The sequence below is a fragment of the Cavia porcellus genome, unplaced genomic scaffold (genome assembly GCF_034190915.1).
Source record: "Cavia porcellus strain 051 isolate PalLab524CR breed Dunkin Hartley unplaced genomic scaffold, mCavPor4.1 scaffold_1, whole genome shotgun sequence".
NCBI classification, from domain to species: Eukaryota; Metazoa; Chordata; class Mammalia; order Rodentia; family Caviidae; genus Cavia; species Cavia porcellus.
In genome coordinates, this window is record NW_026947484.1 from 70,226,322 (window position 1) to 70,240,232 (window position 13,911).

Genomic DNA, 13,911 nt, shown 5'->3' on the forward strand with positions numbered 1-13,911 from the left:
TATATCAATCTTTCTCTTCACAGCTTTTAAATTTTGTGTCGTATCTAAAAAAAACTGCACATTTCATAGAAAGGCCACTGCACAGAATGTTTTAGAAAGCAGATTTTAGCATCAAATAGCCATCAAGAGACTACTTATGTGTGGGAAAATCATTTAATCTCTTTATTTGATTATTTTCATATTCTTTGAAATGGACGATTACAGCCTGTATCTCAGAGGTAGATGGACAAATGCAATCCAAGCAGACTGCAAATGAATACACTGGAGGCTTAACATCAGCTCAATTATTAACAGAAGTGTGGGAATTACAGAATGAACCTTACTGTATCCATAGTCAGTTTTATGAAATGTTAAAATGTAACATTGTATCAAAGTTGTTTCTGATACTATAACTGTAAGAAGTGTGGGTATAATTGAATTCATCTTCATATAGATTTCTATTTATATTCTATGTATAGAAATCATATTTGATTTCTATCTTTCTCCAAACTGTCACTTAACTGAAATGTATATGCATTCTTGTTGTTTTTGCCATAAATTTGAACTATATAATTTTTATAAATGTAACATTATATTTAATATTAAATATTACATTTAAACACTTTAAATAGTGTTTAAATGGCACACTATGCATTATTATATAGTTTATATTTCTTACCTATGGGAATCTTATTTTACTATACATTATGATATATTTTATATAGCATACTACCTTTATAAATGGTTGGTTTGTTGTGTCACATATGGGTAATATAATCTTTGGTTTTCTTACAGAAATGAAATTATGTCATTGTACATTTTATCAGACATATAGGTATACCATTTTTTTCTTTGGTACTGGGGATCAAACTCACAACCTTACACTTGCAAGGCAGGCACTTGTGCCTCTGAGCTAAATCCTCAGCCCTAGGTATACCATTATATTTAAAATGTTTGAGTAGATTAGCTGACTTTTCTTCTCTTCCATTGATCTTTTATCTTCGTGGCACTACCACATTAATTTAGCTTTTACATAATTACTACAACTTTATTTTATTTACAATTTAAAGCACATATATATTTGAAATATTTATACTTTCACAGTATTGTAAATGGTGTAAAATTGTACCTTTAGATTTATAATTTGTAGACTGTAAAAACAATTATTCTTCGACTACAAAATGCAAATATAATCTTGACAATCCAAAAATAATAGTATAACTAACCCTTTGGATAAAGGTAAGTCTTGTGGGAGGAAGTTTAAGGTACTATGAGTATTTATTTTGTCAAAAGAGGTAGCCAAAACATTCTAAGCTTAGCAAATCAAGAAGTAGAAGTTTAAATTTATTAGTATAAGTTAAACCAAAATTGTAAGTAAAAATTAGAAGGTGGGGAAAGAAGTAGGGAAAGAAACAGTGTACGTAGACTAGATGTGTGTGTGTGTGTGTGTGTGTGTGTGTGTGTGTGTGTGTGTATGTGCAAGCATGCGCAAGACTTTATTCAACTAAATTAACATGTACGGGAACATGTTAATTTGTAACAGGTGTTATAACTGGTTTGGAGGGAAATTCAGAAAAAGACAAGAATGTAAGTAATCAGGAATGCTGAACTGAGTTAATAGATTTAGGCATAACCAACTGACAGATGACCCTAAAGGCACTCCACCAGACAAATACATGGTTATTATGTGAACCTTAAAAGTAGCTAGGAATTATTGAACCTGAAAAAGTAACTAGGTAAAACATCGCTGCAAATAATTAATAGATTCCTATCAATAACTTAAAAACAATCTATTTAAAATTTGTTTTTATTTTAAAAGGGAAAAAACATAGGAAAAAAAGCAAAAAACAAGAATCATGCAAAAACAACTACAAGAACAACAAAACCCCCCAAACAATAACAATATAAGCTGTCAAAACAAGATGATAAGAATTTAACAATGGTTGTAATATTGCATATTTTTATCTTCAAAAGAGTTGCTTAGGTTGCCAGATATTGATATTGATCTAATCATGATCTAATCATAGGAGTACTAGCTGTTCTTTTCCAAGAACTGATAGAATTAGTAGTATAGTCAGGTATTTTATATATACATAAAAAAATCTAGAAACTGCTTATACCATGATATATTCTAGGAGGATTAATGGAAGAGTCTCTGGAGAATTCTTTTTCTTATCTGATTATAGGTACTGACTAAAAGCTTTCTGGAACAGATACATTTTCCATAAGAATTCTTCTCTAAGCAATGGATTAATTTTAGTTTTAACCTGTTAGGTTTTCTTCTCGGAATTTTAACTTTCTTAGAAAAGTTCAGTAGTTTCAGAGGTGTTTCTCCTTTCAAATCCTCGTACATGTCCCAGGAAAGTCTGAATTATGAGCATCTTGTAATAGGTCTCTGAACATGGTCTGTCATCCAAGTGTCATTGCTGAGGGAGTCTAGAAAGTGAATCGTTCAAGTTTAACTCTATCTTGATAATTCTCTTAATATGCTAACTTCCTCTTTTTTAGTTCTCTGTATGTTTTCAGTGTTCCCTTAGGAAATGTTACCTCCTTGAACTCTGAGGAAATGTTACCTCCTTGGACTCTGTGGAAATCCACGCGAGTAGATATCTACTCATTTTCAAAGGTGATTTCTTCTCTGGCCCAGGACTCACTGAAAGGCAGGACCTCAACATGACCTTTCAACTCCTTCAAGCTCTACTCTGAAATTCATTGTTTCATGATCTTTTTATTCGTGAAAATCTGTGAGGATCCTATTTCCATTTTCTCTCTGATAGTTCCACTGCTAATGTTATGGCTTAGGAAAACTGGGATTCAGAAAACTCATCTTCTGCTAGAAAGAACTAATTGGGTAGACTTGATTTTGGCCCATTTTATCTGGAAGACTGAGTCACATCACACAGAGGAAATGATAGTTTCATTGGTGACAACCAAATATAAGAGTTATGGGAAGAGATTTAGATTTAGAGCTGATAAAGTCCCTCAGATCATGTTTCCCAGTGACCAAAGCTTATTTTTGAAAAAAAAAAATGGCTTATTGGTGTTAAAGGAAAGGAATTGTATGTGTTGTATTTTTGGTGGGGGGAGGTATGGGAAACTGAACTCAGGACCTCAGAATTACCAGGCAACGCTGTGCTGGTGAGCTATACCCCTGGCCCTATGTGTTCTGTTTTTGAGACATTTAGAATAATATACTTGTAAAAAATAAGATTAGTTCCTTGCTTTCAAGGTTTTTAGAAACTTCTCTTTATGGCCAATGAAATGTAAAAGGGAAGAAGCAGAAATAAGATGCTAATTGATGCCTTGGCCAAATTTACTTTTTAAGCTGAAGATAATGACTGTGAAGCTGCCCAACAGAAATGATACAAGCTATTTTACTCTGTTTTATATATATATATATATAATTTTCTGGCAAGCAGACTGTGATCTGTGTTAACACTTATATTCTCGCTGCCAATGCATATGCAGTGTGTTTGGACATATGGTCTCATTTTTGTGATCTTTTAACCTTTATTTATTCTACACACCCTGCAGCAAAGCTAATAACTTGTGGGACTTGAATGCTAAGGAAAGTTCCCATCTGGAGTCTCTGAAAAAGGAGAGGATTGCCTCCCTAAAGACAGACTTTTCAAGAAAGAGGTAGCCATGCAATGGAAGGATTTTATTACTACCCTTGGTGATTTTCACCTAATGGTTTAATGTATAAGGGAAAAACCCAAAAATGTTTCCTGGTCTATTCTAGGATTTAACACTATAAGAATCACAAACTAAGCAAGTGGTATTTCCCATTGACATTTGTTCAAAAATATTATTTTAAAGCTGGGTTGTAGAAGTCCTGAACTGGATTTGCATAATTGATTGGTATACCAATTGGATTATGTTCGCCACAAATTGTAGTAAACTCCATGTAGTAATGACTTAACCATGATGTAAGTTAGTTTTCTCATAAAAATGTTTAGTTATCCAAGTCAGATTTCTGTGATGACTCTGTGATTTACTGGGGTTTTAAATATTTTTGCTTTGATTTGCCAATGTGCTGTTTGTCTATATGGCTTCCAGCCTTTGTACCTGAATCCCAGGTAAGTAGGAAGATGGAAGTCAAGGACCTCCTGCAGTAAAATCTTGAATAAAAGCAGTGAATGGGGTTGTCTTTGTCTTGTTCCACATCAGGGGAAATTTTTAATATTTCATAATTATGTATGATGTTTATGGAACATTAAAAATTTTAAAATTAGTTTAATGAAAGCTTCCTTTCATTTGTAATTTGCCAAGTTTTAAATAATAAGTATTACAGTTTCTTGACTATTTGTTTTGTATTTATGGAGCTATCCAATTGTTTATCCTATATATTGATTTATGTGTTAAAATGTATTGATTCTTTTTTAAAGTTAAGTCAACCTTGCATATGTGAAATATATGTGGTTTAGTTATTCTTTTGGTATACTAATGATTCAATTTGCTAATACATTATTTAATATTTCTTAATTTATATTTATGAGAAAAAATATGCCTACAGTTGTGGTTGTGATTTAATTCTGAAATGTTCCCCAAAAGCTTCTGTGTTCAGAGGTGAAGTTTTTGGAAGGTGATTGAATGATAATGGTAGTGAATTGTATTCACCATTCATCTACTGTAGTCATCCATTCATTACTCCATGACTGAATGTATTCTTAGAGGTGGCGCCTGATTGGAGGACAAGAGTGGCTGTGGGCATGTCTGGGGAGGCTATAGCTCTGCCTCTGGCTCTTGATTTGCATATGTTGAATCATCCTTGCATAATTTGAATCAAGCCTACTTGGTCATGGTGTATGATCTTTTTGATGATTTATCACAGTCTGTTTGCCAGCATCTTGTTGAGAATTTTAGCATTTATGTTCCTTAGTCAGACTGATCTGTAGTTCCCTTATTTTGGTTGGATGCTTGTCTCATTTTGAGGTCGAGGTAATGCTAGTTTCAAAGAATGATTTTTGAATCATTCAGTACTCCTTCCCTGTGAAATCCATTCAAGAGTTCAAGAAGCACATATTGGATTATTTTTTATCTGCAGTTCTTGTAGAATTCAATGATGAATCTTTTTCGATCCTGAGATATTCTTACTTGGTATGTTTTTTATTATTGTTTTAATTTCATTGCCATTTCAATGTTTGGAAAATTTTCTACTATTCCTTTAGTAAAAATAATTTTATGTCCTTTGGGCTGTATAATGATTTTTTTTACTAATTTAAATTGTTCTTAGATTAGTTTTCTTTGCATCATCTAGCAGCTGCTGCAACCATTTTTATGTTCTCTTTCCATACTTGATCTCCAAGCCCTCACACTTACTGCTTCTATTGCCTACACTTTCAATACAGTCTTTAACCTCCCACGTTTCTGTTTGGTACTTTTTATGGTCTCGTTGATGCTTAACATTTATGTTTTTCCTCATTTTCTGTAGCTCCACTAGCTTTTTATTAGTGTCTTATGTAGACTTGCTGATTTTTTCTGTTTTTTTTTTTTTAATTAGAATCATTCTCTGTTTAGTGATATTTTCTTTCAATTTTCTAGGCACTTTGTTGATCTGTTTTATTATTTCTCTTGATATCTTTTCAGACATTACTGTTGTATGAGTTCAGATTTCCTTTCACTCAAAAATATCTAGATTGATTTTGTGGATGTTGAGAGATTTTGGAGGCATTTTGTTGGCTTGTTTTCTTATGTTTCTTTTCTTCTGTTTGTTTTCTGTTCTGGGTTTTGGTGGCTGATTACAGGAGGTAATTTTCTTGCAGAGATATCCTCTGCATGTGGATAACTATTGGCATTTGCTTCTGTTCCAGAGTCCATCTACTTCTGTTTATGTCAGAGGTGAGGTTGCGATTTATTTGGCCCAGTGTCCAGTTCTTCAGGAATGGGCTGCAGTATTGTTTATGACTCCAGGCTGTCTAGATAGTGTCATAGAAAGAAAACCAGTTGATCACAACAATCAAGGCACCTTGACGGTAGTAGTAAAGTCAGTAACAATAACAGCATTAAATAAAAGGTAAGAACTTACAGAACTTAAGATCCACTCATGAACCATCCTTAATGAAAGGAGAGATATCTGAGACTTTAGCACAGACACTTAGGCAACCCAGATGTTGACCTATAGTAATTCAGACCACTCCCCTTTTCTGGATGTAGACAGCTGTGCTAGTGTTCCAGCCTTGGTTTTATCCCTTCCCATCCAGCCCTCTCTGACCAATCCTGGCCTCCCACACAGGGTTCAGGCCCTGTGATCTTACTCACCTGCACTTGCACTTCTGAGGGGGTCTCAAGGAACCTCACCAGACCTATGTCTAGCCCTTACCCTTTCTGTGTTGGTTTCCTGTGGCTGTTATTCACTCTGCCTCTGCACTAGGGTAGCACATCAGTCCTGGAGTGAATCTCTCCTCCAAGGTGCTGGTCTCATTTTCAGTTAGGTCAGTTGTTTGGCTGTCACTTCCAACACTATGCTGAGGAGAACCAAAGTGCAGAGCTAGCTAGGAATTGGTAGTTTGTCCACAATAGTAGCATGGGCAGGCAGGGCTCTTCCACTCTTTCCAGTGGAGTGTAAATTCCTTTCTCCCTGTTTCCTTCCCCCCACTCTCCCTCTTCCCCTCTTTTCTTGTAGTATTTTTGGTTTTATTTATTAGTCATTCTGGAGGTTTACTGATTTTGACAGTCTTTGCAGTTTTGTTGGCTTATTATCTTTGTTTTGTATTTTATTCATTTTTACTCGTCCTCGTTTTGTTCCTTTCTATTTAGGCTTAATTCACAGTCATTTTTCCAGCTTTGGAGACTGTAATTCAGGTAATTTATCATTAGCTTTTTTCTTTTGCCAGTGTGTGTGTGTTTAAGACTGCACTGTAACAACTCCATATGGGCCGTGCTTTTGCTATAGCCAATAGACTTGGATAGATTGCATTTTCATTATTGGTCAAATACTTTTTTATTTTTAATAATTTTTTTGACCCAGAGATTACTTAGAAGTACATTCCTTTGTTTTGAAGTATATGTTTTATGTCTTTTTAATTATTTTAAACTTAATTCTGCTTTGATTCCAGTTTAATCTTTTGGAGTTTGCTTAGAACTCTTTGGGTCCAAATATATGGTTAAATCTGGTTTATTAAGAGAACTCTGCAAAGCTGGATGCAGTGGTACACACCTGTATCTTTAACACACAGGAATCTGAGGCAAGGATGCAAGTTCCAGAAAATTTGACATATCTACCACAACCCTGTCAACAAAGAAGAAGAAAGAAAGAACAAAAGAATGAAAGAAAGAAAGAAAGAAAGAAAGAAAGAAAGAAAAAATCTGCTATTTTTAAAGTAATCTATGTATATCCACATACCAGTTAGCTGAATTTATACTGTTACTGTCTTAGGTATACTGAATATTACATAAGATTTGTTTTTCACTTAATAAGAATGGTAAATTTGTTGGGCATGACAGTTGATGCTTGTAAGCCCAGTACTTGGGAAGCTGAGGCATGGGAATTTCTGTGACTTGGAAGCCATCCTGGGTTACTTAGTGAGTTCACTTCCAGGCTGAGCTACATACAGAAACTCTGTCTCAAAAAGCCAAAAAGAAAGAATGAAAAAAAGAAAGAAAGAAAGAAAGAATTTTCCTCTATTACTATACATATATCTATTTCTCCTTTTAGTTCAAGTTTTTGTATCTTTGCTTTGTTTCCATCTATAATCTAGTGTATTATACACTTAGCAGTTCAGCATTTATATTTTGTATGTATTTAATGTGTATAAAATAGTATTGTATCCATATACCTAGTGAATTAATTATTACAGTTAAATGATTCTACACTCTGTCACCTCCGGTTACTTTTACATGAGTAATCAGAGTACCCAATTTGCCTCAGCACATTCTCAGTATATATTATTAAATACTGTATTTATAAAATGGAGCATTTTAAAATCTTCCTTAGAATTGCCTTGTTAATCATTATGAAGCACTTTTGCTTTCTAGACATGATTCTGTTAGCAGTCTGCTTTAACTGATGTCAGCATAGTCACATGGTCCTTCTCTTCGTACAGTGTTTACCTCATAATGTCTTCATCTAGATTTTTATTTTCAATCTTTCTATGCATACAGTGCATAGGTTTCAGGTTTGTCTATTATAGACTTCAAATAATCAGATGTTTCCCTCAATTTGATGATCTAAACCTTCTAATTAGGATATTGAAGTTGTAAATATAATTGTAAAAATATTTTTTTCTAGTACAGGATTATATCAGTCACAGGCTTTCTTATTCACTTCCTATTTGAATATATATTTTACAGAGCATAGAGCTCTATTTGTTATAGTTAATTCTTACTACTTTCTGTTACTTTCAATAATTGTAAGCACAGAGATACCATTTACTTCCATTCTATTTCTATTGTTGCCATGGAGAAGTTCGCTATCAGTTTTATTTTATTTTTTTTCTCTGAATTAATGTGCCTTCTTACTTCAGCAATGGCTTTTCTCTCATATGAGTTTTCAGGGGTTGTATTATGCTGTCCCTAGAATGATTTTTTTTCATTTTTCCTATTTGAAATTTTATTTTTCAAATCTGTGTCTTGATTACTCATCATCTGTAGGATATTCTGGTGCATTATTCTTTTAAGTATTCCTTCTGTCATGTATTCTGTCTCCCCCTGTTCTGCTTTGGATTACCCAGACCATTTTACTATATCCTTTTTTAAAACCTACTTTTAAATATATTGTCATCACTTTTTTGTGCTTATGCTTTACTCCGATTATCAGTGGCTCTCCCCGGCCTAGATTAACAAATGCGATTTCCTGTCTTTTTTGTTGTCAAGGGTTTCTGTTTATTTTTACGTTTGGTCACTGGGTTTATATTCAATTCCTTTGTATAGTTAATAGCTTACTATGAATTTGCATCTTATTTGTGTTCTTACACATACTAATTATATTTAGGGACCATATTTTCTAACTGTAATACATTTGACTTGGGTTTGAATCCTTTCCTATTGTCTGTTTTTTTCTCTTGCTCTTTTGTACATTGTGTCTGGCAACTTTGTATATAGTGCATGCTTCATATAAAATTATAGAAGTTCTAGATGGTATTTCCTACTAGGGAGCCTACTCTCAGTGCAGGAGACCTTGAGTGCAGCGAACTTATCAGAGTCGAGGCGGTATCAGACTCTGCTCTAACTCTGGTGTGCTTCCACCCCTGAGTTGCTGTCCTTGTAAATGTGACACTGTGGCGCTGGTGTGTTTCATAAGCTCTCTTCTGCACTGTAGTTTTCTGTGTTACCACTGTAAGACCACTGAAAATTATCTTTTGTTTTCAAAACTTTTTCACTTGACTTTTTCCTTTACATCTTTAATTATGCAGTTGAAGAGTTAAACAAACACTCAAGTAAAAGCTCCTTGAATGCTGGGCTCATAAACACCTCCCTTTCCCTTTGAGCTTTTGCTCTTATATCCCAGCTCTAATGAGAGTCCTGCACTTTCTTAGTCCCCGGAGAATTTCAACAGCTCTTCTGGCTTTTCTATCTCTTAGCAGTGTGCTGCTTCCCAGACCTCAGACTCGCACTGCAACAAAAATGTAGAAAAACCTGAGTGATAAAGTGACTCTTAGAACACATCGGCTCACCTTTCTGTTCTTTCCTTCTTATTCAGAAGTTTGTCCCTGAGAACTGCTTTCACGTGCTTCCAGATGGGTGTGTGGTTGTTGTTGTTATTTTTAACTGAGATTTCAAAAATACTCTCAATGAAAAAATTGTTCCACTAAAACTGCACCTTGCCTGGAGATACAATTTCCAAGTTTCCAACTTCAAAGTTAATATTATATGAAATGTTTGTATAAAGACCCACCTAATGAAGAAGGTCATCAGATGTAAAAATAGCAACATTCTATTGATGGGAAAATTATGGTTAAATAAAATATCTAAGAATGTTTACTATGAATCAAAGGTGGGACTAAGTTTTTGATAATGTAATAATTTTAATAGTTACTTATAATACTGATATTTAGACAAAATAAAGTCTTTTTATCTTATTGCATATATACCTTTGTAGGAAATTCAAAACAAACCATCTAAATCATTAGAAGCAATTTCAGAGTAAGTGTATACAATCCAGAAAATTTCATATTCCATTTCAAGAGGTGGTGAACAATAAATAGAGGACTAAACCCAGACCTTATGCTATTTGGGGGTGTTACTGGGAATTGAACTTAGGACCTTGCACTTACCAGGTAGGCACTTGTGCCACTGAGCTATAGGCCCAGCCCCTTTATGCTGTTTTTGCAAATAAAGTTGCACTGAAAAACAGCACATTCATTACTTTTATATTACTGAGACAGCAGATTAGCTGTCACAGTATGTGATCTATACAAGACATTTGCTAAATGATAGTTACAAAAAATACTCTGCTAACACTTTTTCTACTTTTATTATTGTTTTTGACTATCTTCTTATTGTTTTTGTTCATAGGAAATTCTAACAAATCTCGTACGCTTAAACTACTTTTTAAAAATGATGTAGGCTCTTTGATAACTCTTTCCGTGGCTGTTCAGTTTTGAGGACTTTCTGTCTGTAACTGCAGTCTTTAATTACTGCTGTTATAGACACTGACCCTGCAATAAGCTTCATTTTCAGTTTTGCAACTGGCATGATCTTCTATCTCCTATGCAAAATTCTAGTGCCATTTGTTGTATCTTTTCTTATCCTGGACAAAATTTTATCTGGCTAGATTATGACTGCAAAAAAAAAAAAAAAGAGAAAAGAATTTTGAACCATTGCCAGTTTTAGAGCCAGTAAGCTCAACAGGGGAAAGCAATCATTTTCATGTCTGTAGTTGTCCCTGGAGGCATTTTACTCCTCGAGGACTGTCCCTTAGGGAATATTGGGCCAAGTGAGGGTTTCCTAAGAGAAGCAGAGGGCTGAAAACAGCCACCATAGTCTTTATGTGTTTGTCAGCTTAGATTTCTCAATGAAGACAGATTTTTGAGAGCTTATTCTTCCTTCTCTCATCGCATCTTTCCCTCATCTCTGCCCTTATTTTCGTGGTGGTCCTGCAGTGGGGTAGCACCTTCTCCACTTTGTCAGTGGATCGTTTCACTGACATAAAGTCAGCTATAATCTGACAGATTCTCCTACCATTTAGTCAATCTGGTTGCTTAAATTATAATCTGGAGTTGAAGTGTTTTAGTCAATTCTTGCAGGTTTTCTACCTGATGTACTGAATATACATATGGGGTTATGACAGCATTAGTGACATAAAAACCTCAGGTGTGATGAACCAACTGAAATATAAATGATATAGCCAAGGTAGGTGGTTAATTTTGTAAAACCACACCTTCAGATAAATGCATGGGCTTATTGACCATATAACGAACTTCAAACCAGCGGATTTCATTTTTGCAATTCACTATGATCCCATGCTGATGGTGAATACTCAATGAAGTGTTTTTGTAGCCACAACCCACTATCTACAAGAGACAGGAGTAGCAGATGTGACCAATCAGAGTTGATGGGAGACTAATTCATAGGAATGATCATCTTTTTTTGATTATTGTCCAAATTCTTCTTTCTATTGGAAGTGGAGGATTTAGAATTTGGGCCTAAACTTATATACCTTGGACACCTATTTGAAGAACCATTTTGTTATTCTTATATTCTGTTCTTTGTTTTCATTCAACTGTACTGATTTGAATGAAAGGTAGTACTTTATTTGAAAAAGCTAGTGATGGATTTTTAGGGGGAAAAGCACCTAATTAGAGGTAGAAAAATTCCTCCAGTGCTCCCTATTTTTGAAAGATAAATGAGGAGTCTGTAGATGTTTAACCAACAACAATTATGTTTCCATTTAGTTCATGCTATTGCGGTTGATTTGTGTGTAACCATAGAGAATTGCTTATGTCCAGAAATGGGGTGTTTTGCTTGTAATTGTAAGAAAGCACACTGGCATTTACACCTGCTAACTATAGGCTTTCATTAAGATGATTGATTGCTTGCATTGATTTATTTGATATGTGGGCGTTTATGTTGTGTGAGTTTTCACTTTACAATGTACACGGTTCGTCATTTGAGCTCTTGCATCACAGCTAATGGTATTTTGAGCATGCTTTCTTCCAAAAGAGATTCCTGATTAGATAAAATTTATTATTCTTTAAAGAAAAAGATATTCATCACTGAATGCTTTCCTGGTTTGAGGGAAGGTGTGTAATATGTACTGTTATTCTTAATATTTAGATACCTCTTTTATTTAATATCAGTATATTCAGAGTTTTAGAATTGAGGGAAGATTTATATTCAGAGGGATGTTGAAGATTTAACACTAAAAAATAGTAGAGCCAGTTCACACTGCTTCTCTTCAGACTTCAGATTTTGAATGACTGATTATGAAATCATCAAATTTAGTGAATTCTTGCATATTAGAAAATCTGATTCAGGAAAAATATACATATGGATATAGTATATCCATCCATATGTGTTTGTATGTGTGTGTGTGTATGTGTGTGTGTATGTATGTGTGTGTGTGTGTGAGAGAGAGAGAGACAGAGACAGAGACAGAGACAGAGACAGAGACAGAGGTTTGATACAGAGTAAGAGAAATGCATCAGTAAAGCACACATACTGAAAATTTCAGATACTTTTTTATTTTTGGAAAATAAGATTTCTAGACTCTGGTACAACTTTCTAGAATTTATAATTTGGAAGCAAAAATGTACTTCTAGTTAATAGTATTTCCCCAAAACACGTCATCTAAATCCTAAACTATTTGCAAATAAAAGGGTCTTTGCAGATATAATTAAATTTTAAGATTTAGAAATAAGGTTATTTGGCCTTAGGGTGGGTCCTGAACCCAGGAACTGGTGTCCTAAGAGTAAGGGAAAGAGTTGATGCCTGTGAGATCCCTCAGAGAGTGAGGCAGAGACAAAGGTGCCCTCAGCAAGCCAGGCCTGGTGTGGGTGAGGGCCAGGACTCTGGAGCCCCAAAAGGCTGGTGCAGGTGCTTCTCACCTAGAACCTTTGGAGGAATGGTGGCCCTGCTGGCAGCTCTTTCTAGCATTTCTTTCTGGCCTCTATAATGGTGAGAAAAGAAATGGCTATTGTTTTAAAATACCACCTATTTTAGTAATTTGTGCAGAAGCCTTAGGAGCTTAACTCAGTGCTCAGGGTGAAATCCAAATGTGTGATTCTGTGTGTACTGGGGTGACTCGGTCAGAGAGCCCTGACCTCACGTTTAGCAATCACTTACTGAATTACTGCAGTTTGCCTCAGCACCAGTATCTGTGGCACTTGATTCATGGAATCTCTGTACTATATTTTGATTTACTTGTTTTTAAAATGTAGGCCACAAAATTACAAGTTTCTATAAAACTGTCTTAGTCAAATTTCAACCAAGTCTGTCTAGACTTAGCTATTTCATTTAAATTATTCTAGAACTCGCTCCATATTTTCTGTAGTTATTCCTTTAGCTTTTGTAAAATACTTATAAATTTGGTTTATGACCATATTTTATTTTAGTATGATTGTATTTTGTTTGTTCTGCACACAGTGTTTGCTCACAAACAAAATGAACACATATACAGATAAGGTTTTTACTCTTTGATATGAGAATAACAGGGACCCAGGACGAGAACTTTCTTGCCATAACTCTTCTTGCCCTTATTATTAGTACACTCAGGTGAGAATTTGACTACACGAAGGCGAGTTCATAACAAATTGTTTCTTGGCCACAAATTTCATCTCCTCAACTATGTAATAAGCTTTCTGCAAGCAGAAATTCCAGGAACATCTCTGGTACAGTTTCCTGATGAGTGCTAATGCAACTGAATTAAAGTGTAGGTTTCTGATTCAGACTTAGTACCTTAGTCCTGTCATAAAATTTCTATGGAATAGTAGGACTGCTTGATAAAATCTTCAAACCTTTACTCCAACATCCGTTACTTGAGTCTCAAATTTA